Source organism: Oncorhynchus mykiss, chromosome 29, assembly GCF_057628025.1.
Source record: "Oncorhynchus mykiss isolate SJ-2025 chromosome 29, ASM5762802v1, whole genome shotgun sequence".
NCBI lineage: Eukaryota > Metazoa > Chordata > Actinopteri > Salmoniformes > Salmonidae > Oncorhynchus > Oncorhynchus mykiss.
This window is the reverse complement of record NC_143050.1, coordinates 6,136,174-6,158,903: the sequence shown is the minus strand read 5'-3', so window position 1 is coordinate 6,158,903 and position 22,730 is coordinate 6,136,174. Positions and strand designations below refer to the sequence as shown.

The following is a 22,730-nucleotide window of genomic DNA, read 5'->3' as shown; positions in this document are numbered from 1 at the left end:
TGACAAAGTAATGATGAATATAATGATAAATAAAACTTTATAATACAGATATCACATAGACATACAGTACCAGTCAAATGTTTGGACACACCTATTCATTCAAGTGTTTTTCTATATTTTTACTATTTTATACATCGTAAAATAATAGTGAAGACATCAAAACTATGAAATAACACATATGGAATCATGTAGTAACCAAAAAAAGTGTTAAACACGCCCTGACAATAGAGAGCCCTTGGTTCTCTATGGTGTTGTAGGTCAGGGTTCTAGTTTTCCTATTTCTATGTTGGTGTGCTTGGTATGGTTCCCAATTAGAGGCAGCTGATTATCGTTGTCTCTAATTGGGGGATCATACTTAAGTTCTCCATTTTTCCCACCAGCAAAGCAACCCTACACCAACACCTCCACCTCCATGCTTCACGGTGGGAACCACACATGCGGAGATCATCCATTCACCTACTCTGCGTCTCACAAAGACATGGCGGCTGGAACCAAAAATCTCAAATTTGGACTCATCAGACAAAAGGACAGATTTCCACAGGTCTAATGTCCATTGCTTGTGTTTCTTGGCCCAAGCAAGTCTCTTCTTAGTATTGGTGTTCTTTAGTAGTGGTTTCGTTGCAGCAATTTGACTATGAAGGCCTGACTCACACAGTTTTCTCTGAACACTTTTTTGGTTACTACATGATTCCATATGTGTTATTTCATAGTGTTGATGTCTTCACTATTATTCAACAATGTATAAAATAGTAAAAAATAAAGAAAAACCCTTAAATGAGTAGGTGTGTCCAAACTTTAGACTGGTACAGTATATTCTATATCATTTTAATGCACTCAACACATCAACCGTGGGGGGGCAGGTAGCCTAGTGGTTAGAGACAGGTAGCCTAGTGGTTAGAGGCAGGTAGCCTAGTGGTTAGAGGCAGGTAGCCTAGTGGTTAAAGTTAAAGTTAAAGAGACAGGTAGCCTAGTGGTTAGAGACAGGTAGCCTAGTGGTTAGAGACAGGTAGCCTAGTGGTTAGAGACAGGCAGCCTAGTGGTTAGAGACAGGCAGCCTAGTGGTTAGAGACAGGTAGCCTAGTGGTTAGAGACAGGTAGCCTAGTGGTTAGAGACAGGTAGCCTAGTGGTTAGAGGTAGGTAGCCTAGTGGTTAGAGGTAGGTAGCCTAGTGGTTAGAGGTAGGTAGCCTAGTGGTTAGAGGTAGGTAGCCTAGTGGTTAGAGGTAGGTAGCCTAGTGGTTAGAGGTAGGTAGCCTAGTGGTTAAAGACAGGTAGCCTAGTGGTTAGAGCGTTGGAACCGAAAGGTTGCTCGATCGAATCCCTGAGCTGACAAGGTAAAACTCTCTCTTTCTGTCCCTGAACGAGGCAGTTAACCCACTGTTCCCCGGTAGGCTGTCATTGGAAATAATAATTTATTCTTAGCTGACTTGCCTAGTTAAATAAAAAGCTTTAAAAAAAAAATGTCAGCTAATGTTACGAGGAATGTGTCACATTAACTGCACACTCTTCCTCACATGTAGGCATATGTACTAACGAGCATCAAACAAACTTCTCTGTCTGTCCTTGACATTCTGGTTCTGTGTATCTCTGGAATATGGTACATTTTTTTAATGAAGAAAAATTGTGTGACTTGCTTCAGCTGTTTAAAAAAAAATGATTTTTTGTTGAAGAAGTTTAAAACGTTTACTTGAAAGACGGAATCCACAGTAGTGGGAAATCAGCGCCACTGGCCATCCTCACCACCGTTGTCATCGGGGCGGCAGGGTAGCCTAGTGGTTAGAGTGTAGAGGCGGCAGGGTAGCCTAGTGGTTAGAGCGTTGGACTAGTAACCAAAAGGTTGCAAGTTCAAATCCCCTGAGCTGGCATGGTACTAATCTGTCGTTCTACCCCTGAACAGGCAGTTCCTAGACCGTCATTGAAAATAAGAATTTGTTCTTATTAACTGACTTGCCTAGTTAAATAAAGGTTAAATAAAAATTGTTGTTGGAGCTGAGGAGCGTCGGTCACCACGGTAACAGCATGTGCTTGTAACGGTTTTCTTCGTGAGAAGGAGAGTCGGACCAAAATGCAGCGTGTCGATTGCGATTCATGTTTAATGAAAAACACACTAAACACAAACACTACAAAAACAATAAACGTAACGGAAACCTAAACAGCCTATCTGGTGAAAACACAGACAGGAACAATCACCCACAAACACACAGTGAAACCCAGGCTACCTAAATATGGTTCCCAATCAGAGACAATGACAAACACCTGCCTCTGATTGAGAACCATATCAGGCCGAACATAGAACTAGACAAACTAGACATGTAACATAGAATGCCCACTCAGATCACACCCTGACCAATCAAAACATAGAAAATACAAAGTAAACTATGGTCAGGGCGTGACAGTACCCCCCCCCCCAAGGTGCGGACTCCGGCCGCAAAACCTGAACCTATAGGGGAGGGTCTGGGTGGGCATCTGTCCGCGGTGGCGGCTCTGGCGCTGGACGTGGACCCCACTCCATGACAGTTTTAATCCCCCTCCTAAACGTCCCTAAATAGGTTACCCACCACAATGATAACATGGGACAGAGGGACAGCTCGGGACAGAGGTAACTCGGGACAGATGGGTAGCTCAGCCCTGAGAGGAAGCTCAGCACTGAGAAGAAGCTCAGCACTGAGAAGAAGCTCAGGCAGGTGGTTAGATCCGGCAGATCCTGGCTGGCTGGCGGTTCTGGAAGATCCTGGCTGACTGGCGGATCTGGGAGAATCTGGACGACTGGCAGATCTGGAAGAATCTGGACGACTGGCAGATCTGGGAGAATCTGGACGACTGGCAGATCTGGGAGAATCTGGACGACTGGCAGATCTGGGAGAATCTGGACGACTGGCAGATCTGGGAGAATCTGGACGACTGGCAGATCTGGGAGAATCTGGACGACTGGCAGATCTGGGAGAATCTGGACGACTGGCAGATCTGGGAGAGTCTGGACGACTGGCAGATCTGGAAGAGTCTGGTCGACTGGCAGATCTGGAAGAGTCTGGTCGACTGGCAGATCTGGAAGAGTCTGGTCGACTGGCAGATCTGGAAGAGTCTGGTCGACTGGCAGATCTGGAAGAGTCTGGTCGACTGGCAGATCTGGAAAAGTCTGGTCGACTGGCAGATCTGGAAGAGTCTGGTCGACTGGCAGATCTGGAAGAGTCTGGACGACTGGCAGATCTGGAAGAGTCTGGACGACTGGCAGATCTGGAAGAGTCTGGACGACTGGCAGATCTGGAAGAGTCTGGACGACTGGCAGATCTGGAAGAGTCTGGACGACTGGCAGATCTGGAAGAGTCTGGTCGACACAGACTGGCTGCTCTGGCTGCTCCATGCTGACTGGCAGCTCTGGCTGCTCCATGCTGACTGGCTGCTCCATGCTGACTGGCAGCTCTGGCCGCTCCATGCTGACTGGCTGCTCTGGCTGCTCCATGCTGACTGGCTGCTCCATGCTGACTGGCTGCTCCATGCTGACTGGCGGCCCTGGCTGCTCCATGCTGACTGGCGGCCCTGGCTGCTCCATGCTGACTGGCGGCCCTGGCTGCTCCATGCTGACTGGCGGCCCTGGCTGCTCCATGCTGACTGGCAGCTCTGGCGGCTCCTTGCAGACTGGCAGCTCTGGCGGCTCCTTGCAGACTGGCAGCTTTGGCGGCATCCTGCAGACTGGCAGCTCTGGCGGCTCCTTGCAGACTGGCAGCTCCTTGCAGACTGGCAGCTCCTTGCAGACTGGCAGCTCCTTGCTAACTGGCAGCTCTATGCTAACTGGCAGCTCTATGCTAACTGGCAGCTCTATGCTAACTGGCAGCTCTATGCTAACTGGCAGCTCTATGCTAACTGGCAGCTCTATGCTAACTGGCAGTTCTGAACAGGCGGGAGACTCCGGCAGCGCTGTAGAGAAGGCAGGCTCTAACAGCGCTAAACAGGCAGGAGACTCCGACAGCGCTGAAGAGAAGGGAGGCTCTGACAGCGCTGGACAGGCGAGGCGCACTGTAGGCCTGATGCGTGGTGCTGGCACTGGTGGTACTGGGCCGAGGACACGCACAGGAAGCCTGGTGCGGGGAGCTGCTACCGGAGGGCTGGGGTGTGGAGGTGGTACTGGAAAAACCGGACCGTGCAGGCGCACTGGAGCTCTTGAGCACCGAGCCTGCCCAACCTTACCTGGTTGAATGCTCACGGTCGCCCTGCCAGTGCGGCGAGGTGGAATAGCCCGCACTGGACTATGCAGGCGAACCGGAGACACCGAGCGCAAGGCTGGTGCCATGTAAACCGGCCCAAGGAGACGCACTGGGGACCAGCTGCGTAGAGCCGGCTTCATGGCATTAGGCTCGACGCTCAATCTAGCCCGGCAGACACGCGGAGCTGGAATATACCGCACCGGGCTATGCACCCGCACTGGAGACACCGTGCGCACCACTGCATAACACGGTGCCTGTCCGGTCTCTCTAGCCCCCCGGTAAGCACAGGGAGTCTGCCCAGGTCTCCTACCTGGCGTAGCCATACTCCCTGTTAGCCCCCCCCCAAGAAATTTTTGGGGCTGCCTCTCAGGCTTCCATCCGCTACGTCGTGCTGCCTCCTCATATCTGCGCCTCTCAGCTTTCGCCGCCTCCAGTTCCTCCTTGGGGCGGCGATATTCTCCAGGCTGAGCCCAGGGTCCTTTACCGTCCAGTTCTTCCTCCCATGTCCATTTCTCCAGGTGGTGCAGCCTCTCCCACTGCAGCTGCTCCTGCTGCTTCTTCTCCTGCTGCACCTTTGGGCGGCTACACTCCCCTGGTTTAGCCCAGGGTCCTCTCCCGTCGAGGATTTCCTCCCATGTCCAGAAGTCCTTATTGCGCGTCTCCTCGCGCTGCTCCTGCCTGTTGACACGCTGCTTGGTCCGTTGGTGGTGGGTGATTCTGTAACGGTTTTCTTCGTGAGAAGGAGAGTCGGACCAAAATGCAGCGTGTCGATTGCGATTCATGTTTAATGAAAAACACACTAAACACAAACACTACAAAAACAATAAACGTAACGGAAACCTAAACAGCCTATCTGGTGAAAACACATAGACAGGAACAATCACCCACAAACACACAGTGAAACCCAGGCTACCTAAATATGGTTCCCAATCAGAGACAATGACAAACACCTGCCTCTGATTGAGAACCATATCAGGCCGAACATAGAACTAGACAAACTAGACATGTAACATAGAATGCCCACTCAGATCACACCCTGACCAATCAAAACATAGAAAATACAAAGTAAACTATGGTCAGGGCGTGACAGTGCTGGTCCGATGATGTCACAGGAGAAATAACTGTGTTGTTTTTTTTTTTTTGCAGCATTGTTGTTTGTAATATCCCAAACGGACTCTGGCATTTCTTTTCCATTTTAAATGAATAATATGTACCCATCGATTCTTGCCTAAATAAGTTCAAGAGCTTCGTTAAACTGCCGTAACCCATCAGAACCCAATGTTTTTGTAAAGAAAGTTTACATAAACAAAGAAAATGTAAAAACAAACACTTTACACGTGGTCACATGGTCATGTGATGGGATGATTAGGATCCATACATCCGTCTATGAATGTGACAGTGGTTACGTTTCTCCAGCCCCCTTTCCCCTCCAGCTTTTTATCAAAACAGAGGCGGGGATGGTTTTGTTATTTTATCAACAGATGATAGTTTATACGATGATAGCCACTTTATGAGAAACAGGGAAGTATAGTCCCTGTCCCCGCCACCCGTGAGGGAGGAGGACTGGCAGGATCATTTAAGAGAGTATAGTCCCTGACCCCACCACCTGTGAGGGAGGAGGACCGGCAGGATAATTTAGGAGAATTTAGTCCCTGTCCCCGCCAGCCATGAGGGAGGAGGACTGGCAGGATAATTTAGGAGAATATAGTCCCTGTCCCCACCAGCCATGAGGGAGGGGGACTGGCAGGATAATTTAGGAGAATATAGTCCCTGTCCCCGCCAGCCGTGAGGGAGGAGGACAGGCAGGATAATTTAGGAGAATATAGTCCCTATCCCAGCCAGCCGTGAGGGAGGAGAACCGGCAGGATCATTTAGGAGAATATAGTCCCTGTCCCCACCACCCATGAGGGAGGAGGACCGGCAGTATCATTTAGGAGAATATAGTCCCTATCCCCGCCAGCCATGAGGGAGGAGGACCGGCAGGATCATTTAGGAGAATATAGTCCCTGTCCCCACCAGCCGTGAGGGAGGAGGACCGGCAGGATAATTTAGGAGAGTATAGTCCCTGTCCCCACCAGCCGTGAGGGAGGAGGACAGGCAGGATAATTTAGGAGCGTATAGTCCCTGTCCCCGCCAGCCGTGAGGGAGGAGGGCCGGCAGATCAAATCAAATCAAATGTATTTATATAGCCCTTCGTATATCAGCTGATATCATTTATCCTATTATTTTGATGACAGTTTCTGTGTGAGTTTGTGCACCAACGCGTATTTGCACGCAGAAGTGAAGGGAATTGCTTGAGTGTGTATGTGTGTGTTTGTGAGTGTGTTTGTGTGTGAGTATAAGCGTGTAGTCTAAATGTGTAGTCTAAGCGTGTGCATCTAAGAGTGTAGTCTAAGCGTGTGAGTCTAAGAGTGTAGTCTAAGCGTGTGAGTCTAAGCGTGTGAGTCTAAGCGTGTGAGTCTAAGTGTGTGAGTCTAAGTGTGTAGTCTAAGCGTGTGCATCTAAGAGTGTAGTCTAAGCGTGTGAGTCTAAGAGTGTAGTCTAAGCGTGTGAGTCTAAGTGTGTAGTCTAAGCGTGTGCATCTAAGAGTGTAATCTAAGCGTGTGCATCTAAGAGTGTAGTCTAAGCGTGTAGTCTAAGCGTGTGAGTCTAAGCGTGTGCATCTAAGAGTGTGCATCTAAGAGTGTAGTCTAAGCGTGTAGTCTAAGCGTGTAGTCTAATCGTGTAGTCTAAGCGTGTGAGTCTAAGCATGTGAGTCTAAGCGTGTAGTCTAAGTGTGTGAGTCTAAGCGTGTAGTCTAAGCGTGTAGTCTAAGCGTGTAGTCTAAGCGTGTGAGTCTAAGCGTGTAGTCTAAGCGTGTAGTCTAAGCGTGTAGTGTTTGCTCCAGTGAATAGGACTTCAACGTGACAATAAAGGCCCTGGAGCAGCATCACAGCATCGTTAGATTAGACACATGGGCTGATCTAGTCTATGTCGTCCTAGATCTACATCCAGAACATGTGACACTGTCTATTGCGCTCTGTGTTACCTCGGTAGCGTCAGAGAGAGGAGGAGCCAGGGCCCTCTCCCGCTCCTTTCTCGTGTCCTGCCAACTTCATGATGTCACTAGTTCCACCAGTTCTCTTAGAGAAGACATGCTCTGCTTTAACTATGTTATATGTGCAACACACACACGTCACTATCATCACCAGCCTTCCCTGTTTCTGTCTACTATTGAGCATGATCATCACCAATCTCCCTACTGGTTATCTACAGTTGATCGTATAGGCTCTCAGCATGTCCTCTATCCCTCTCCTATCTCTATCCCTCCCCTCTCATCTCTCTATCCCTCTCCTCTGTCCCTCTCCTCCCTCTATCCCTCCCCTCTATCACTCTCCTCCCTCTAGCTCCCTCCTCTCCTTTCCTCTCTCTAGGCCCCTCCTCACCTCTCCACTCTTCACTCTAGCCCTCTCCTCTCCTCTCCTCTCCTCTCCTATTCTATCCTATCCTATCCTCTCTCTAGCCCCCTACTCTCCTCTCTTCTCTCTAGCCCCCTCCTCACCTATCCTCTCATCTCTCTAGCCCCCTCCTCTCCTCTCTCTAGCCCCCTCTTCACCTCTCCTGTCCTCTCCACTCCTCTCCCTGGCCCTCTCCTCACTCTAGCCCCCTACTCACCTCTCCTCTCTCTAGCCCCCTCCTCACCTCTCCTCTGTTCTTTCCAGCCCCCTATTTTCCTCTCCTCTCTCTAGCCCCCTCCTCACCTCACCTCTCCTCTCCTCTCTCTAGCCCTCACCTCTCCTCTCTCTAGCCCTCTCCTCTCCTCTCCTCTCTCTAGCCCTCTCCTCTCTCTAGCCCCCTACTCTCCTCTCCTCTCTCTAGAGAGACGTTGGGAGGAGACTCAACAACAGAAAGGACAGAGAAGGAGGAGCTACTCACTTGAGAGACGGGGCGAGAGAGACAGATAGGACAGAGAAGGTACTCGTGAAAGACAGAGAACACACACACAACGACGGATATGGCAGAGAGGACAAGGTACTCACGTGAGAGAACTAGAGATGAAGAGAAGAAGAGAGCTGTTCAGCGTGGAATCAGTGTTTTCCCCCACGAGGGGAGATATCCATACAGAGAACCAGCCAACATCGCACACAGAGACAGAGGAGAAATCACACGTACAGAATAAATATAGAGAGAATGTAAGAAAGAAGGAAGGAGAGAGAGAGAAGTCATACTGTCAGGGAGGCAGCACTAGGGTGTGTGAGATCGTGATCTGGATTGAGGGCATGTATGTGTACAAAAAAAAGAGAGACAGAGAGATTGTGCAAGCTCATTCGCTGAGCTGAAAGTGGGAAGGGGCAAGATTATCCAATGATATGAGAGAGGAGAAATAGCAGCAGAGCGATATAGAGAGAAGGAGGCAGAGAGAGAGAGAGAGAGATTGTGCAAGCTCATTCGCTGAGCTGAAAGTGGGAAGGGGCAAGATTATCCAATGATATGAGAGAGGAGAAATAGCAGCAGAGCGATATAGAGAGAAGGAGGCAGAGAGAGAGAGAGAGAGAGATTGTGCAAGCTCATTCGCTGAGCTGAAAGTGGGAAGGGGCAAGATTATCCAATGATATGAGAGAGGAGAAATAGCAGCAGAGCGATATAGAGAGAAGGAGGCAGAGAGAGAAAGAGAGAGAGACAGAACGAGAGAGCAAGAGAGAGAGAGCGGGGGTCTAGGCAGAGAGAGAGAGAGAGAGAGAGAGAGAGAAAGGGAGGCAGAGAGAGAGAGAGAGAGAGACAGAGAAGGAGAGAGAGAGAGAGGGAGATCAACCACTTCCAGACTCGGGGACATGTACTAGTCTGAGGAGACCTAAATGCCAGAACTGGACAGGAACCTGAACCTCTCAGCACATGGGGTCGCACACCTACCTGTAGGTGACAACATTCCCTCACCAATATTCCCCCCTAGACGCTACAAAACAACCAAAATTAGGTGACTAATTGTTGCATGCTGGGTCTGTACATTGTCAATGGTAGGCTTTGAGGGGACTCCTACGGTTGGTACACCTACAGCTCATCCCTTGGCAGCAGTACTGTAGACTACTTTATCACCAACCTAAACCCAGAGTCTCTCAGAGCGTTCACAGTCAGCCTACTGACTCCTCTATCAGAATCCAGCAAAATCATAGTCTACTTGAAGAGAGCAATACTCAATCTTGAGGCATCAAATCCAAAGGAACTCCACAATATTAAAACATGTAGAAACCTACCCAAAAAATGATTAGCCAACAACTAATTCAATCCCTTTTAGACAACTTCCTGGACAAAACGTTTCACTGTAATAGTGAAGGTGTAAACTCAGCAGTAGAAAACCTAAACAATTTATTTGACCTTTCAGCTTCTCTATCAAATATAAAAAATGTTGAGCGGACAACATAAGAAAATGTTTTTTTTCCATTTTTTCTAAAAATGTCAAGCAGACAACCTAAGAAAATGAACAACAATGACAAATGGTTTGATGAAAAATGCTAAAACCTAAGAAAGAAATTAAGAAACCTGTCCAACCAAAAACATAGAGACCCAGAAAACCTGAGCCTTCACTATGGTGAATCACTAAAACAATACAGAAATACACTACGGAAGAAGAAGGAACAGCACGTCAGAGCCGAAGAACCCTTTTTTGGGCCCAGATAGCATCGATAGAATCAAAGCACTTCTGGGAAAATTGGAACACAACAACAACAACAAACAACACAAAGACGTATCCAAAACAGCAGAGGTGGAAAAAGGACACAATTGTCATACTTGAGTAAAAGCAAAAGAGACTTCAATAGAAAATAACTAAAGTAAAAAGTGAGTAACTCAGTAAAATACTCCTTAAGTAAAAGTCTAAAACTTAAGTATCATAAATTAATTAAAGTAAAAGTTGAAAATCTTTTGAAATTCCTTATATTAAGAAAATCATTTTCTTGTTTTTATTTTTAATTTACGGATAGCCAGGGGCACACTCCAACACTGAGACATAATTTACAAACGAAGCATTTGTGTTTAGTGACTCTGTCAGAACAGAGGCAGTAGGGATGACCAGGGTTGTTCTCTTGATAAGTGTGTGAATAGGACCATTTTCCTGTCCTGCTAAGCATAAAAAACGTAACAAGTACTTTTGGGTGTCAGTGAAAATGCATGGAGTAAAAAGTACATTATTTAGTTTAGGACTGTATTGAATTAAAAGTAAAAGTTGTCAAAAATAGAAATAGTAAACTACAGGTACCCCAAAAAACGACGAAGTAAAAATACTTCAAAGTACTATAAAAGTACTTTACACCACTGGAAAAGGGAGATGGATAAATGTCACGACTTCTCCCGAAGTCGGATCCTCTCCTTGTTCGGGCGGTGTTCGGCGGTCAACGTCACCGGTCTTCTAGCCATCGCCAATATATTTTTTAATTTTCCATTTGTTTTGTCTTGTTTTCCTACACACCTGGTTTTCATTCCCTCATTACGTGTTGTGTATTTAACCCTCTGTTCCCCCTCATGTCTTTGTGTGGTATTGTTTGTTGCAGGTGCTTGTGCACATTGTTGTCTGGTGCGCGACGGGTTTTGTACCCATTCTTTATTATTCTGGATGCTGGTGGTTTTATATATATATATATATATTTATATTAAACTGCTCCGGTTGTTACCCAGTTCTGCTCTCCTGCGTATGACTTCGCTGCCGCCAATTACCCTTACAATAAACCACTTCTACAATCTTTTTGGCTTTATAACAAAGAATAAACAGCAAAAATATTTACATGATCAAATATAAATCTTAAAATCAGCTATTAAAAACTACCAGAACCCACTGCATTATCCATTTAAATGTAATGAACTACAATACAAAATACAAACCCCCTGACCCATAAAGGCCTGTGGTGTTGATGGTACCTAAATGAACTGACAAAATATACAGGCCACAAATTCCAATTGTCCAGACTTAAACTCCTTAACACGATCGTCAGCTCTGGCATCTTCCCCAATATTTGGAACCAACGACTGATCACCCCAATCCACAAAAGTGGAGACATATTTGACCCCAATAACTACCATGGGATATAAGTAAACCTTGGGAAAATCCTCTGTGTTATCATTGATAGCAGACTTGTACATTTCCTCATTGAAAACAATGTACTGAGCAAATGTCAAATTGGCTTTTTACCTAATTACCATACGACAGACCATGTATTCACCCTGCACACCATCATTTATAAACAAACAAACCAAAACAAAGGCAAAGTCTTCTCGTGCTTTGTTGATTTCAAAAAAGCTTTTGACTCAATTTGACATGAGGGTCTGTTATACAAACTGATGGAAAGTGGTTTTGGGGGGGGAAACATACGACATTATAAAATCCATGTACACGGGTGCGGTTCAATTTGCCCAAAAAAATCCCACCGATTTCTTTCCACAGGGCCAGGGGGTGAGACAGGGATGCAGCTTGAGCCCCACCCTCTTCAACATTTATATAAACTAATTGCCAAGGGCACTAGAACAGTCCGCAGCATCCGGCCTCACCCTACGAGACTATGAAGTCAAATGTCTAAAATTTGCTGATGATCTGGTGCTTCTGTCCCCAACCAATGAGGGCCTACAGCAGCTAGATCTTCTGCACAGATTCTGCCAGACCTGGGCCCTGACAGTAAATCTCAGTAAGACCAAAAATAATGGTGTCCAAACAAGGTCCAGTCACCAGGACCACAAATACAAATTCCATCTAGACACTGTTGCCCTAGTGCACAAAAAACTATACATATCTCGGCCTAAATATCAGCGGCACAGGTAACTTCTTCAAAGCTGTGAATGAGCTGAGAGACAAGGCAAGAATGGCCTTCTACGCCACCAAAAGGGGCATAAAATCCGACCTCCCATTTAGGATCTGGCTAAAAATACTTGAATCAGTTATAGAGCCCATTGCCATTTATGGTTGTGAGGTCTGGGGTCCGCTCACCAACCAATAATTCACAAAATCGGACAAACACCAAATTGAGACTCTGCATTCTGAAGTAACATGGCATCTCCTACCATACCCTTTTGAAAAGCACTAATATATTTTGTCTTGCCCGTTCACCCTCTGAATGGCACACACAATCCATGTCTCAATTTTCTCAAGATTTTAAAATCCTTCTTTAACCTGTCTTCTCCCCTTCATATACACTGACTGAAGAGGATTTAACAGCTGACATCAATAAGGGATCACAGCTTTCACCTGGTCAGACTATGTAATGGAAAGAGCAGTTGTCCTTAATGCTTTGTACAGAATGTATATTGATGTGTGCCCGATGCTGCCTCTCATCTTTGAATCTCCTCTCGGTATGTATTATCAAATGCACCTATAGGCCATTTAATGTGGTCTCAATCACATGATCCACAGCCTATAGGCTATTTAATGTGGTCTCAATCACATGACCCACAGCCTATAGGATATGTAATGTGGTCTCAATCACATGATCCACAGCCTATAGGATATGTAATGTGGTCTCAATCACATGATCCACAGCCTATAGGCTATTTAATGTGGTCTCAATCACATGATCCACAGCCTATAGGCTATGTAATGTGGTCTCAATCACATGACCCACAGCCTATAGGATTTTTAATGTGGTCTCAATCACATGACCCACAGCCTATAGGATTTTTAATGTGGTCTCAATCACATGACCCACAGCCTATAGGATATGTAATGTGGTCTCAATCACATCATCCACAGCCTATAGGATATGTAATGTGGTCTCAATCACATGACCCACAGCCTATAGGATTTTTAATGTGGTCTCAATCACATGACCCACAGCCTATAGGATATGTAATGTGGTCTCAATCACATCATCCACAGCCTATAGGATATGTAATGTGGTCTCAATCACATGATCCACAGCCTATAGGATATGTAATGTGGTCCTACTCTGTCTGGGGTGGAAATGTAGACCCTACTCTGTCTGGGGTGGAAAGGTAGGTCCTACTCTGTCTGGGGTGGAAAGGTAGGCCTACTCTGTCTGGGGTGGAAAGGTAGGTCTACTCTGTCTGGGGTGGAAAGGTAGGCCTACTCTGTCTGAGGTGGAAAGGTAGGCCCTACTCTGTCTGAGGTGGAAAGGTAGGCCTACTCTGTCTGGGATGGAAAGGTAGGCCCTACTCTGTCTGAGGTGGAAAGGTAGGCCTACTCTGTCTGGGATGGAAAGGTAGGCCTACTCTGTCTGAGGTGGAAAGGTAGGCCTACTCTGTCTGGGGTGGAAAGGTAGGTCTACTCTGTCTGGGGTGGAAAGGTAGGTCTACTCTGTCTGAGGTGGAAAGGTAGGTCTACTCTGTCTGGGGTGGAAAGGTAGGCCTACTCTGTCTGAGGTGGAAAGGTAGGTCTACTCTGTCTGGGGTGGAAAGGTAGGACCTACTCTGTCTGGGGTGGAAATGTAGTCTTAACATTTGAAAGTACCATGCTCAGATTCCTAATGACATCTCAGATTGAATTATTTGCAAACGGGGACAGTTTCGTTGCAAACAAGACACACTGATTTGGATTTGGAGAAATACGATAAGATGAACACATGGGCCTGTCTCTCTGTCCATTCTAGTCAAATCACATGTTATTTGTCACATACACATGGTTAGCAGCTGATTTGGATTTGGAGAAATACGATAAGATGAACACATGGGCCTGTCACTCTGTCCATTCTAGTCAAATGAAATTTAATTTGTCACATACACATGGTTAGCAGATGTTAATGCGAGTGTAGTGAAATGCTTGGTGCTTCTACTTCCGACAATGCAGTAATAACCAACGAGTAATCTAACCTAACAATTCCACAACTACTACCTTATAGACACAAGTGTAAGGGGATAAAGAATATGTACATAAAGATATATGAATGAGTGATGGTACAGAACGGCATAGGCAAGATGCAGTAGATGGTATCGAGTACAGTATATACATATGAGATGAGTAATGTAGGGTATGTAAACATTATATAAAGTGGCATTGTTTAAAGTGGCTAGTGATACATTTTTACATCAATTATTCCATTATTAAAGTGGCTGGAGTTGAGTCAGTATGTTGGCAGCAGCCACTCAATGTTAGTGGTAGCTGTTTTTAACAGTCTGATGGCCTTGAGGTAGAAGCTGTTTTTCAGTCTCTCAGTCCCAGCTTTGATGCACCTGTACTGACCTCGCCTTCTGGATGATAGCGGGGTGAACAGGCAGTGGCTCGGGTGGTTGTTGTCCTTGATGATCTTTATGGCCTTCCTGTGACATCGGGTGGTGTAGATGTCCTGGAGGGCAGGTAGTTTGCCCCCGGTGATGCGTTGTGCAGACCTCACTACCCTCTGGAGAGCCTTAAGGTTGTCGACGGAGCAGTTGCCGTACCAGGCGGTGATACAGCCCGACAGGATGCTCTAGATTGTGCATCTGTAAAAGTTTGTGAGTGCTTTTGGTGACAAGCTGAATTTCTTCAGCCTCTTGAGGTTGAAGAGGCGCTGCTGCGCCTTCTTCACCACGCTGTCATTGTGGGTGGACCAATTCAGTTTGTCCGTGATGTGTATGCCGAGGAACTTAAAACTGACTACCCTTTCCACTACTGTCCCATCGATGTGGATAGGGGAGTGCTCCCTCTGCTGTTTCCAGAAGTCCACGATCATCTTCTTTGTTTTGTTGACGTTGAGTGTGTTTTACTCGCGTCGGCTGCAGTGAAGGAGAGTCCGCAGGTTTTGGTAGCGGGGCCGTGTCAGTGTCACTGTATTGTCCTCAAAGCGAGCAAAGACGCTGTTTAGTCTGTCTGGGAGCAAGACATCCTGGTCCGCGACGGGGCTGGTTTTCTTTTTGTAATCCGTGATTGACTGTAGACCCTGCTACATACCTCGTCTCTTAGCCGTTGAATTGCGGCTGCAATTTCAGGAATTTGTGTGGTATTAAATTAAAGAATCCGCTAATATATGCAATGACGTACAATTGCGTGAAATTGTACCTGCAAATGCAGATGATAGATTAATGCAATGATTTTACTATAAAGAAGATATCTTGTCAATTGTGGTCTGCGAACCCACAACCCTCTGGCCCAATCAAGCTCTTTGAATTGAATTAAATTGAGAGAGTGAAGGAGAGAGTGAGACAGAGAGGCAGAGAGAGAGAGAGAGAGAGAGAGAGAGGCAAAGAGAGAGGGAGAGAGATAATTCTCTGTCATCCTAATATTTTTTGATTATTTCCCTTTCTTCCTCTCTAAGTGGGTTGCAGGGGGGAACCACTCACTTCCTCTTTATGTGGGTTGCAGTGGGGTACCCCTCACTTCCTCTCTACGTGGGTTGCAGTGGGGTACCCCTCACTTCCTCTCTACGTGGGTTGCAGTGGGGTACCCCTCACTTCCTCTCTAAGTGGGTTGCAGTGGGGTACCCCTCACTTCCTCTCTAAGTGGGTTGCAGTGGGGTACCCCTCACTTCCTCTCTAAGTGGGTTGCAGTGGGGTACCCCTCACTTCCTCTCTACGTGGGTTGCAGTGGGGTACCCCTCACTTCCTCTTTATGTGGGTTGCAGTGGGGTACCCCTCACTTCCTCTTTATGTGGGTTGCAGTGGGGTACCCCTCACTTCCTCTTTAAGTGGGTTGCAGTGGGGTACCCCTCACTTCCTCTCTACGTGGATTGCAGTGGGGTACCCCTCACTTCCTCTCTACGTGGGTTGCAGTGGGGTACCCCTCACTTCCTCTTTATGTGGGTTGCAGTGGGGTACCCCTCACTTCCTCTCTACATGGGTTGCAGTGGGGTACCCCTCACTTCCTCTTTATGTGGGTTGCAGTGGGGTACCCCTCACTTCCTCTTTATGTGGGTTGCAGTGGGGTACCCCTCACTTCCTCTTTATGTGGGTTGCAGTGGGGTACCCCTCACTTCCTCTTTAAGTGGGTTGCAGTGGGGTACCCCTCACTTCCTCTTTATGTGGGTTGCAGTGGGGTACCCCTCACTTCCTCTCTACGTGGGTTGCAGTGGGGTACCCCTCACTTCCTCTTTATGTGGGTTGCAGTGGGGTACCCCTCACTTCCTCTTTATGTGGGTTGCAGTGGGGTACCCCTCACTTCCTCTTTAAGTGGGTTGCAGTGGGGTACCCCTCACTTCCTCTTTATGTGGGTTGCAGTGGGGTACCCCTCACTTCCTCTTTATGTGGGTTGCAGTGGGGTACCCCTCACTTCCTCTCTACGTGGGTTGCAGTGGGGTATCCCTCACTTCCTCTTTAAGTGGGTTGCAGTGGGGTACCCCTCACTTCCTCTTTAAGTGGGTTGCAGTGGGGTACCCCTCACTTCCTCTTTAAGTGGGTTGCAGTGGGGTACCCCTCACTTCCTCTTTAAGTGGGTTGCAGTGGGGTACCCCTCACTTCCTCTCTACGTGGGTTGCAGTGGGGTACCCCTCACTTCCTCTTTATGTGGGTTGCAGTGGGGTACCCCTCACTTCCTCTTTATGTGGGTTGCAGTGGGGTACCCCTCACTTCCTCTTTATGTGGGTTGCAGTGGGGTACCCCTCACTTCCTCTTTAAGTGGGTTGCAGTGGGGTACCCCTCACTTCCTCTCTACGTGGGTTGCAGTGGGGTACCCCTCACTTCCTCTCTAAGTGGGTTGCAGTGGGGTACCCCTCACTTCCTCTCTACGTGGGTTGCAGTGGGGTACCCCTCACTTCCTCTTTATGTGGGTTGCAGTGGGGTACCCCTCACTTCCTCTTTATGTGGGTTGCAGTGGGGTACCCCTCACTTCCTCTTTATGTGGGTTGCAGTGGGGTACCCCTCACTTCCTCTTTAAGTGGGTTGCAGTGGGGTACCCCTCACTTCCTCTCTACGTGGGTTGCAGTGGGGTACCCCTCACTTCCTCTCTACGTGGGTTGCAGTGGGGTACCCCTCACTTCCTCTTTAAGTGGGTTGCAGTGGGGTACCCCTCACTTACATCAAAACTAAATAATGTGTATGTGTGTGTGTGTGTATTATTGTGTGTGTGTGTGTGTGTGTGTGTGTGTGTGTGTGTGTGTGTGTGTGTGTGTGTGTGTGTGTGTGTGTGTGTGTGTGTACAGAGCAACAGAATTGCAGTCATTACAAACCATGATTAGACAGAGGATTAGTGACACCTCTTATGAACAGAGACAATCAATTACAGTTTGACAGAGGAGCACAGATGACACACAAACAAGCACGTGGATGGGGGTGTAGCCCAAAAAAGATTTGGATTGCTTATCAACACAGGGTTCAGAGGATTGTGGGGAGGATGGGGGGAGGATAAGGGAAGGATAAGGGGAGGATGGGGGGAGGATTGTGGGAAGGATAAGGGGAGGATGGGGGGAGGATTGGGGGAGAATTGTGGGGAGGATGGGGGGAGGATTGTGGGAAGGAAAAGGGGAGGATGGGGGGAGGATTGTGGGGAGGATGGGGGGGAAATAAGGGGAGGATGGGGGGAGGTTAAGGGGAGGATGGGGGAAGGATAAGGGGAGGATGGGGAGAGTATTGTGGGGAGGATAAGGGGAGGATTGTGGGGAGGATTGTGGGGATTATGGGGGGAGGATTGGGGGGAGGATTGTGGGGAGGATTGGGGGAGGATTGTGGGGAGGATTGGGGGAGGATTGTGGGAGGATTGTGGGGAGGATGGGGGGAGGATGGGGTGAGGATGCAAGAAGAGATAATAAGAGACAGATGAGAAAACAGAGGGGAGTCCTGCTGGGGATTCTGACATCAGAGGGGAGAGGCTGACAAACACAGAATAATTAAATGGGAAAGGTGGAGAGAAAAAGAGAGAGAAAAGAGAATGAGAGAGAGAGAGAGAGAGAGAGAGAGAGAGAGAGAGAGAGAAAGAGAGAGAAAGAAAGAGAGAGAGAGAGAGAGAAAAGAGAGAGAGAGAGAGATAGAAAGAGAGAGAGAGAGAAAAGAGAGAGCAAGAGAGAGAGAGAGAGAGAGAGAGAGAGAGAGAGAGAGAGTGAGATAGAAAGAGAGAGAGAGAGAGAAAAGAGAGAGAAAGAGAGAGAGAGAGAAAAGAGAGAGAGAGAGAGAACAGAGAGAGAGAGAGAGAGAGAGAGAGAGAGAGAGAGAGAGAGAAAAGAGAGAGAGAGAGAGAGAGAGAGAGAGAGAGAGAGAGAGAGAGAGAGAGAGAGAAAAGAGAGAGAGAGAAAAGCGAGAGGTAGAGAGAGAGAGAGAGAGAGAGAGAGAGAAAAGAGAGAGAGAGAGAGAGAGAGAGAGAGAGAGAGAGAGAAAGAGAGAGAGAGAAAGCGAGAGGTAGAGAGAGAGAGAGAGAGAGAGAGAGAGAGAGAGAGAGAAAAGAGAAAGACACTTCACTTTGCCAATGTAAACATATGTTTCCCGTGCCAATAAAGCTCCTGACATTGACTGAGAGGAAGAGGAGTAGGACTGGAGAAGATGTGTGTGGTCAGGTCAGGGGTGAACAGACTGAAGCTTGTAGAGTAATAGACTTTTAGACAAGAACACCCTATGTTTTTACCAGAGAACTGATAGGAGAGATTTACTACTAACACTACACAGACACAATGTGTGTGTAACCATCAATCTGGGGTTCTACTGAGAGCACATTGTTGCCATGGTGACTGCATCCAGTTCAGATGAACACAGATGGTCTCTCTCGCTCTCTCTCTCTCTCTCTCTCTCTCTCTCTCTCTCTCTCTCTCTCTCTCTCTCTCTCTCTCTCTCTCTCTCTCTCTCTCTCTCTCTCTCTCTCTCTCTCTCTCTCTCTCTCGTATATGTGTTTACCTGTGTGTCTGTGTGTATCTGTCTATACATTTGTGTATCTGTGTGTGACAGTGTGTTCACGTCATCAAAAGTCGTCAGAGTGCGCAGCTGAACATTGTATGCTGGAAAACAATTGTTTTTTTAATTATTTTTGATTGAAACAAAACCGGTATTCATTAAATGGGGCGGCAGGGTAGCCTAGTGGTTAGAGAGCTGGACTAGTAACCTGAAGGTTGCAAGTTCAAACCCCCGAGCTGACAAGGTACAAATCTGTCATTCTGCCCTTGAACAGGCAGTTAACCTACTGTTCCTAGGCCGTCATTGAAAATAAGAATTTGTTCTTAAAACCTGTTAAGGATATGGCAGACACCCCCTTTGGAGAGATTGGGTACCCCTAGTAAACTGGAAAAAAAATCTGTCAAAAATTGCTAATATATGCAAATAAATTATTATTGGATAGAAAACACTCTAAAGATTCTAAAACCGTTGGAATTATGTCTGTAAGTATAGCAGAACTCACAGGGCAGGCATTCTTCCAAACTAGTTTTTGTGGCCATGAAAGTTGGAGCAACTTTGACGTCATGGCCCCCACCCTTCCCAACCAGTTATGATTCTGGGGACACTTTCTATCTCTTCCGCTAGATGTCCTCTTTCAGTAGAGCTTTGAATCGTTCAAATCCCGCGAGAATTGACCCTATGGGAGTGAAATTAGTGCGTGCCACGAGAGAATAGGCTGTGCGTATGGGCGCGAATTGGTCCCAGCCATTCCTTTGTTCCAGCACTCAAGAGAAGGGCAGACGATGGCCGATTGAATTGAAGTTTGTTTTGCGTGTCTAAAACATCATAAAGCTTGCTTCTGCACTTAGTTTGACCTGTTTAGTCGACATATAATATGTAATTTTGAAGTTTTGATGCGCAACTTTTCCGGACCAGAGGACGTTTTGGGTGCATTTCAGCTGATGTTATTAGCAGTAGCTAATACAAAGACGCAAGACTTGAAACCAAACGATGTATTGGGTAAGTATGAAGCCTTCCAGAACATTCTGAACGAAGACCATCGAAGGTAAGGGAATATTTATGCTTAAATCTGTGTTTCTGTTGACTCCAACATTACGTAGAAATGTAGCTTGGAACTGAGCGCTGTCTCAGCATATGGAATAGTGTGCGATTTCTGTAACGTTAAAAATAAATCTAACACAGCGGTTGCATAAAGAAGCAGTGCATCTTTGTAACTATATGTAGAACATGTATATTTAGTCAAAGTTTATGATGTCTGTTTACGTTATCTTGCCGCGCTACATAGATTTCCTGCGGGCATTTTTGAGTAATTTCTGAACGTGAACTCACTGTAAATGGACATTTATGGATATAAATGGCATATTATTGAAAAAAAAAATATGTACTGTGTAACATGTCATATTACTGTCATCTGATGAAGATTTTCAAAAGGTTAGTGAGCGATTTATTTTTTAATCCTGCGTTTGTTGATTGCATGTTTTGGCTATTCAAATGAGCTGTGTCTGGTGGTGGTTTTACATATATATGTGCTATGTTTTCGCCGTAAAACATTTTAGAAATCTGGCTAGATGAACAAGGTGTTTATCTTTCATTTGAGCTATTGGACTTGTTAATGTGTGGAGGTTAAATATTTTTAAGAATATTTTTGCGTTCCATGCGCCACCGTTTCAGCTGAACGTGGGAGGGTTGATTCCCAATTGGGAACCAGTATCGTAGACAGGTTAACTGACTTGCCTAGTTAAATAAAGGTAAAATTAAAAATGTATAAAATAGGAATACAGAACTTGTTTTTTGTGTGGATTCCGTGACACGGTTAGCTTTTAACCGCAAGGACCGCTATTTTCTTGTCCTGGAAACCCATTTAACAGGCAGGTTGTTGTCTGCTTGACAGAGGCGCTAAGCTGATAGCCATCGAGCTAACGAAGTTAGTCCCAGATGAGTTTTGTAACGGAGCCCTCTTTGTCTGGAGAAATATATGAACGGTTCCAGCGCTGTAGGAGGTGTATCTATCACCCGCTTGTTTCGGGACAAACCAGACCACTCGGACCTCTCGGGCCACTCGCACCACTCAGACCACTCGGACTTCCAACGCGGCAAGTTTTTACTTGATTGTAGGCTTGAGGTTCACTGATCACGCAGGCCGCCAGCCTACGTTAGAAACCGGGGAAAACGGAGAGTGGCATGTTGACATTTTCTACGCCGGTGGCTGGATGGCATTCGCGCTTGTTGGCTGCATCTCCGCCTTGTCGTTTGTCGTTATCTGACTGGCCGGTGTTGCCCGGAACTCCCCAATCTGATTTCGGAGAAGAAGGAGCTCAGTAAGAGGAGCAAGACAATCAACGACGATCGTATGACACGAGCCGTGGAAGCCGAAGACATCTCCTTCCCGCAAAGCAGTCAACACTCCCAACGAGAGGCCCGGAGAGGATACAAACAGCGTTTGGCCATCCTGGAGTCTGATCTTCCTCCACCTTCGTTGCTGGGGATGCCTGTTGTTTGCGACCGCCTACAACTACAAAGTTGATGTCGACAACCATCTTTCCGTGCTCTGGATCGAGCGGGGCTTCTCCTTCTGTCGGAGGCGCTGGGAGCAACGGGTTCAAGTTGTCCTGTCTATCGCCCGTCTCCGAATCCTGAGAATCGTGGGAGTGGGTGGGTTTCCTCGTCCTTCTCGCCAGCCGTGATCCTGGGCAGCTCCGTGGTAAAGAAATGTGACCGTTCCTTGTGCAAAACAATGTCCTATCCCAGAGCTCAAGTAAATGACATTACTAAGCTGATCCCGAATGTACTACATCAGGACATGTAAATCGATTCTATCGTAGTCCATGTGGGTTTGAATGACATTATGAAGGGCAGCTCGGAGCAGTTGAATCTGGAATTTAAAGAGCTGATTGACTCTCTGCTAGACATTAACAAATGACCCATCATATCTGGCCCTGTGACCTCTCTGAATAGCAGCATTGAACACTTTAGCAGCATTCTTTCTCTTCCCAACTGACTACGTGATCATTGCAGCTCATTGGGTATAACTTCTGTTGACAATTTTGATACGTTTTGGAAACAAAACAGGTTTTATAAGGAGGATGGGATCCACCTAAATCCTATGGGATCCTGGATCCTTTCACAGCATTATAAGGCTGCGTTGAGACAATGACTTATCAATGACCCAAGCCCAGCTCAGTTAATCCCTACCATTGTGACGCAGCTTCCTGGATCCTTTCACAGCACTATAAGGCTGCGTTGAGACAATGACTTATCAATGACCCAAGCACAGCTCAGCTAATCCCTACCATTGTGAAGCCGGTTCCTGGATCCTTTCACAGCACTATAAGGCTGTGTTGAGACAATGACTTATCAATGACCCAAGCACAGCTCAGCTATTCCCTACCATTGTGACGCAGGTTCCTGGATCCTTTCTCAGCACTATAAGGCTGCGTTGAGACAATGACTTATCAATGACCCAAGCACAGCTCAGCTAATCCCTACCATTGTGACGCCGGTTCCTGGATCCTTTCACAGCACTATAAGGCTGCGTTGAGACAATGACTTATCAATGACCCAAGCACAGCTCAGCTAATCCCTACCATTGTGACGCCGGTTTCTGGATCCTTTCACAGCACTATAAGGCTGTGTTGAGACAATGACTTATCAATGACCCAAGCACAGCTCAGTTAATCCCTACCATTGTGACGCCAGTTCCTGGATCCTTTCACAGCACTATAAGGCTGCGTTGAGACAATGACTTATCAATGACCCAAGCCCAGCTCAGTTAATCCCTACCATTGTGACGCAGGGTTCTCATAATGCTTCAGCGTTTGTAAATTACACCAGG

At 46.9% G+C, this 22,730-nt stretch overlaps 1 protein-coding gene across 4 annotated transcripts in view; it reads right to left on the bottom strand.

Moving 5' to 3' along the window:
• The window catches only part of trim3b (tripartite motif containing 3b), a 137,019-nt gene that overhangs the window by 104,332 nt on the left and 9,957 nt on the right, over positions 1-22,730 (bottom strand). For 2 of the 4 annotated variants that reach the window (XM_090226391.1, XM_036967652.2), the window contains exon 1: positions 8,221-8,454. The exons of the other annotated variants lie outside the window; for them this stretch is intronic. The gene's annotated coding sequence lies outside the window, so the exon portion shown is untranslated. Of the gene's footprint in view, positions 1-8,220; positions 8,455-22,730 lie in introns of those variants that run through there. 4 annotated transcript variants of the gene reach the window in all.